This window comes from Onychostruthus taczanowskii, unplaced genomic scaffold (assembly GCF_017590055.1).
Source record: "Onychostruthus taczanowskii isolate IOZ18803 unplaced genomic scaffold, ASM1759005v1 scaffold53, whole genome shotgun sequence".
NCBI classification, from domain to species: Eukaryota; Metazoa; Chordata; class Aves; order Passeriformes; family Passeridae; genus Onychostruthus; species Onychostruthus taczanowskii.
In genome coordinates, this window is record NW_024502902.1 from 2,637,285 (window position 1) to 2,643,458 (window position 6,174).

Sequence of the window (6,174 nt, forward strand, 5' to 3'; positions counted from 1 at the left end):
GGGGGGCCAGGAAGAGGCTGGTGGTCAAAAATGAGTTGGTCTGATCCTATGTGGACATGTCAAACCTCATGCAATGAATTCCCATTTCCTGCTGCTTCCTGCCCTGACATTTGTTCTCACCAGCTGCAGCAGGAGAGGGGCTAGAAGGTACCTCCAAAGCGGGTCCTGCATTTGGAGGACCCACCCCTCAAAACCAGCACCTTTTCCATCTGGGGGTTGGTGTTGGGAGCCTCCTGCCTCGCGAGGGGCCTTGTGCTTGGGCGAGCAGAACGCTCAGAAGAGTTATTGACTTCTTCCCTCGCCTCTTCTCCGGGGCCAGGGCCAGAACTTCTCTGTCCCTGCTTCCCACAGGGTGGAGAAAGCAGTAAGACAAGTTGTGGGCACTCCCTGTAGCAGCCCGCAGCGTGTTTGGACCATCAGCCGGAGTTTCACATGGCTGCATGGGGTCTGCATCCCACCCGCAGCCTGCTGACATGCCCGGGCAGGCGCAGGAGTTACCGGCACTGTAACACCTCCAAGGACTGGTTTGACAGGCTGCTCCTGCCTTTTGCTAACTCCCACTCCCAAATTAATTTGGGGAAACTTGCCACAGGCTGCCCCATCTCACAGGTGCCCCAGAGCTGGGTTTCCCTGCTGCGCTTACACACTGCTGGCCGAGGGCCAAACCGCTCTGAGAATTGTTGCTTTCCTTCCTGCTGGGCTGTTTCTACAGCAATGATGTGATACCAGAAGTGTCACAGCCTGGGGGGAGCGAAGGACGGCCCCATCCCTGTGGGTCTCCCAAGAACCACCCATGCAATTGCATCTGATTTGGGAAACCGTGGCAGGAATGGAGGGCAGTGGGGTCTGGAGGATAAGGTGCCCCCTGCTTGGCTCACCCTCGCAGCTGTGCCCACCTCAGGGAAGAAATCCCTCCTGAGGAAGGCAGTGGGTGAGGGGGGCTCTGCATCCCCCTGTGCCTCAGGTGCTTTTGTCAGCCTGCTGGATCCTGGCTGATGGATGGCTGCAGGCAGCAAATTTGAGCAGCATCTCCATGCCAGTTTAAATAAATAAATGAGTCTGAATGCTTCGCCTTGCAGAATGGCATCTCATTCAGCTGTTCAAGCATCAAATACCTCCGGGATTCTTTGGGTCTCAATTTGCAGAACTATTTCCCTTTCAAGTGCTCTTTTATTTTTCTTTTTCCTTATTTAAACCTGTTTTTCCTGTAGTGAACAATCCTTGCACGTGAAAGCAGGCAGCTTTTAGATGTTGGTGGAGCTTTCCTCCAGACTGAAGAGGGATCAGCGGACTCTATTTGAAAAGTCTTCCCCAGCCCTTGCAGCTGGTGGGGATGCAGAGTGATGTTCTGTGGTTCAGTTTCAGTTTGAGTTCCCCAGCGCTGCCAGATTGCTTGCAGGAAGCTCACTGCTCACAGCTGAGGCTGAGTAGATGTGCTGGTGCTGAGGGGAAGCTTTTGCCCACCCAGGGCCAAGTAGCAGCTGTGGGAGTTGCTGCTGGTGGCGGCTGCAGCCCCCTCCCCAGCCCTTTAGATGGGTCTTGGAAGCTGGAGGGTGGGGAGAACATGTATGTGTCCAAAATACCACAGATGCCTTGAGGACAGAACAAGCTCAGGTTGTGAAGTTGCATTTAGTGTCAGTGGGATGGGGGAAATTGATGAGGTGGGGAGAAGGGTGAGGAGATGATGTCTGTTGGCTCCATCCCCTCTGCTGAGCCCCTTTCACTTTTCTGGGAGCTCTGGGCCCTGGGGGTTGCAAAGAACCACTTGGATAGGCTACCTGGGGCACCTCACAGGCTGGAAGAACAGAACACAAACGGAAATAAGCTGGTATTATTTTCTCCAAACACAAGAATATTAAGCAATCTAATCCATGTGTTTGAACACCTGGGTGTGATACACAGCAGAGCTTCCTCGGAAGCACAGGAGTTTCCCTGTGTATAATCTAAAACCAACATCTTCTAGCCAATCTCTAATCAAGGCATGATGGATCAATGAACTAATGTAGGGGCTCAGTTAAATTAGCAAGATCTGTGTTACTGCTGTTGGTCATGGCGGTGCTTTTTGACTACTCCATGCCACCCCCATACCTTCAGGCTGATCACCCTCTCCTGCCTTCAGGTAATCTGCTCAGGGCAGTGGCCAGGCATGGCACATCACGGGTGTTTAGGAACCAGCTGTGGAGTTTCAGGGCGGGACACGCACGGAGGCTCAGGCTCCTGCAAAGCAGCCGAGAGCAGCTCGGCTCCAAGCACGGTTTCCTCTTGCTGGCATTTGCATCCTCGTGCTTTTGCACCACGCTTTGGGTGCAGCAGTGCTGCTCCTGCAGGGCTGCGCTGGCCTTTTGCTGCGCTGTAGGAGGAGCTGCAGGGGGTTTGTCCTGGTGCCTCTCTGGGGGCGTCTGGTCTCCTTCTAGCAGCAGTCACCCTGGTCAAAATGCTGCACATCAGCCAGGTCACAATGAAATGGTTTGGCCTTGTGTTTTAGACACGTTATGTAAATACAGTGCGAACTCTGCTGTATCCCTTCAGCTCCTCCATCTTCCTGCCAGCTCTTCATGAGCCCCAGCTGCCTTCCCTGCGCTGCAGATAATGGAGAATTGACTCTCTCCCTGTTGTGGATCCTCCCTGGGAGCTGTGGGGAGGATACGCTCCTCAGGGGGCTGATCTCCCCCGGTCTCTCTCATTTCCAACCAGCCTGTGTGCTCAGTGTAACCGGAACAGGGGGGAGCAGGAGTGTCTCTCTGACATGCCTCGGTTAGCCAACGATGGCACCTGCTCCCCTGGGGGAATGCCACTGCTGCTGGAGTGACAAACTAGAGGTATGTGGGGATTCGAGAGGAGAGCGAGGGAGCTGGGGATGAGCAAGGCATCACTGAGCATCTCTGCAAACAGACGCCACCAGCACAAGGGAGCTGAGTTCAGAAGACTGGAGAGCCCTGTTCTTAGCTCTGTGGAAACAGGGGTGTCCGATTGGTGGTTTGCAAATCTTTTCTCAGATCTCAGCCATTAGAAGGGGACTAAATCCATTCCATAGCCCTCAGCTGCCCTAAGTCTATGTTAGCACGTTGCAGCCCTCCCTGTGTGTTGGCAAGAGCCAGCCCTGGGATCCGTTTGATGGGAGGAAGCTCAGGGCACCTTGGCCAGCACTACAAGTGTCCAGGACCAGACAAGCAGAACAGCACAGTCACTCAGTCCCTCCTCAGCTTTCTATGCCAGCACTATCCCTCTCAGCCCTCCACTCTTCAGTCCTTTCCTACCCCCAGGGCAGCAAAACCCAGTTTTGCCCACATCATCACCCTGCCACTACCTGTGCTGGCTCCTCTCCAGTTTCCCAGTCCTCAGAGATGCGTGTCCTGCTTGCCCCTCGTGTGCGTGGCCCCTGCGAGGTACCAGCTCAGCAAGGCCGAGCAGGGTTTGCTGCATCCTGCACTTCTGCAGTTGCCATCCACAGCACAACCCCCACGGTGGGAATGACTCCAAAACCCAGTGCCACAAGCAGCTCTGCTGCACGTGAGTCCATTCGTCAAGCCCAGCTGGGGAACTGATCTGGCTGAAAAAAAATTTTTTTTTTTAAATTTCTTTTTTTCCTTTGGTTATTTTTTAATCCAGATGAGCTCCTCGACCTGGTTTCCTCTGGCTCCTCCAAAAGAGCCAAAGGGCAGCCTGGGGGTAGGCTGGAGGATGGGGACACTGCAGAGTTCAGCCCACCAGTGACAGAGCTGCAATGTCAGCAGTCCAAGGCAAGTTCAAACACCAGACTCTGGAGCACTTCCTTCCCTTCTTCCCCACAGATCAGGAGTGATGCCTTCCCACAGAACAGCCAGTGCCCAGGGAGCACAGCCACTGCTCCCAGCTCACAGGAGCTGGCTCAGATTAGAGATTCCTTCTCCTCTGCTGCTGAAACCCTTTGAAATGTGTTTACATACCAGGCGGGAATAAAAAGTCAGATTTTCATTGGTTTTCGTCCAGGGAATTATTCAGATTTGAAAACCCTCTTGTGACTTGGGTTTTTTGATTGTGCTAGCAAAAATAAATGGGGGCACTGAAGTGGGCATGGAGAAATCAGCAGATCAGGATGCTTGGCCATCCCAGCTCCACAGGGCTTTCTCTGCAAAGGTTGTTCGACGTGGTGTGTCGCACCAACCCCTTTTGGTTTTGGTGCCCATCATATTTTCCAAACGTGTCAGTAGGTTGTCCCCACCGAGTCCATGTGCCATAGCCCCCTTCTGTGCTACCTCCCTGCCGTGTGCCCACGCCAGATGATCTGCTTAGCACGGTTTGGTGAACATGCCTTCTAATGAGGCCGCCACAACCCCAGCACTGCTGCCTGGGAGTGTTTCTGCAGCAACACTGCTGCAGTTCATGCCTCTCAGAGCTATTTTCCACCACAGGGACTTCATCAGCACCAGATAAGTTGGGAGCCTGGAGCCCTTTGCCATCCTCCTTTGAACTCATTAGTGAAGATGCCAAGGCTTGACTGGATATTTAGTTTTCTGGCACTTCCCTAGGCCTCTGTGCCCTAAATAGCACTCAGCAGTCATTTATCATCACAGCCCAGGTCCTCCAGGCAGCGCGCTTTCGCATAGCTGTATTTATAGCCTTGTCAATTTTCATTCTCTTTTTCAGAAACAGAAGTACTGATATCCTCTGCTGAAATTTCCTGTCGAAGTTGCCACCCACCTGTGGTTCAATAAACACCAGCCACCTCTCAAGCAAAGTTTGTCACAACATAATTTTCTCTCATCCCTTGATCTCCACTTGCTGTGGCTGCTCTTCTTCTGGAAACCACCCTCATTTCTGTGCTACAGGGCACCAAACTGTCTTTCCCAGTGGATGCAGAACCTTACTAACCCTTGGACCTCACACCCCTCCCCTATCAGAGTCATAAAATTGTTTAGGCTGGAAAATACCTCTAAGATCAAGTCCAACCATTAACCCAGCGCTGCCATGTTCGCCATGTTTTGATTTGTGTCATGAGGTTTGACTGCCCTGAGGACAACAGAACCAACATGTGTCCATCTGGTAGTGAAGTGTGGGAGAGGCTGTAGCAAAAGGCTCAGTGCACCAGTGTGACTCCCAGCTTCCCTGCATGGAGGATCCTGCGAAGTCCACAGCCGGTTTGGCAAACAGCCCACGGGGCCATCTATTTCTCCAGGAACCACAGCCCTTCTCCAATGCTCTGGCTCAAGAAATTGGTCTAATTGGAGAAGAGTGAAATGCTTCTCCTTCTTGGAGAGCCTCAGGTCCCCAGGCCACTTAAAGCTCCACACAAGACCATTAGCACGGCAGCGTGCCTCCCCAGAACGACGCGTCCGCTCGCGCGCTTGGCAGGCGGCCGACCAGATGTAGCCAGGCTGTCAGGAGGTGCCAAGCATAACAATTAACAGCAGCTTCACCGTGGGGTTGGCAGTGGCAGCCGCAAGCTGCAGGCGCGTCCGGCCGCCCACCTTGCTTCCAGGCACGGCACAGTCCTCTTGCAGCCCTCCAAGAGACACTGCCGGGGCTCAAGGAGATCACAGCCAGGGCCCCCCGGTGCCAAGCAGCTGCAGGACCTCGGTGACTTACCAAAAATGAAGTCCCATGGTGAAGAGCACCAGCTAATACGTGCCTCAGCTAAATCATTGAGTATTGTACCTTATTTCTGCCTAAGTGCTGTACCTCTTTGGGTTTCTTTCATGCTGAATTGAGCTGCAGTTCTACAAACACAGAGTCACTTCATGCAGGTGAACAACCCTTTGGAGTTTGGGAGGGAGGCTGCCACGTTCCTTGCTTGGTGCAGCAGACACAAGCTGCTTTATTAGGTCTTAATTACATCCTTGCTATCTAAAATTCTTAAATTTGCTACTAAAGGCAGACAGAAACAAAAATGTCGCACTTTTGCAGTTGAGATATTTGCAGCCATGAATAATACACTCACATACTCATTTACTAATGGTTGCACTTCTCTAATTTCTTTCCCCCTCCAGACACTTGCAAAAGCGCTTTTCATATTCCCATCACACCGTTAGCAAGCAGTAAGCCATTCTATGTTTTGTTGCTCTTATCTCTTCTCTGAAAGCTTTTATTGACTGCATGTTGGTTTTGTCTCCTCACCTTTCCATTTCCCATCTAGCTTTTTTTTTTTTTTTTTTTTAATTTTTATTTTTGTGTTTTTGTTTCAAGCCTTTAGATCTC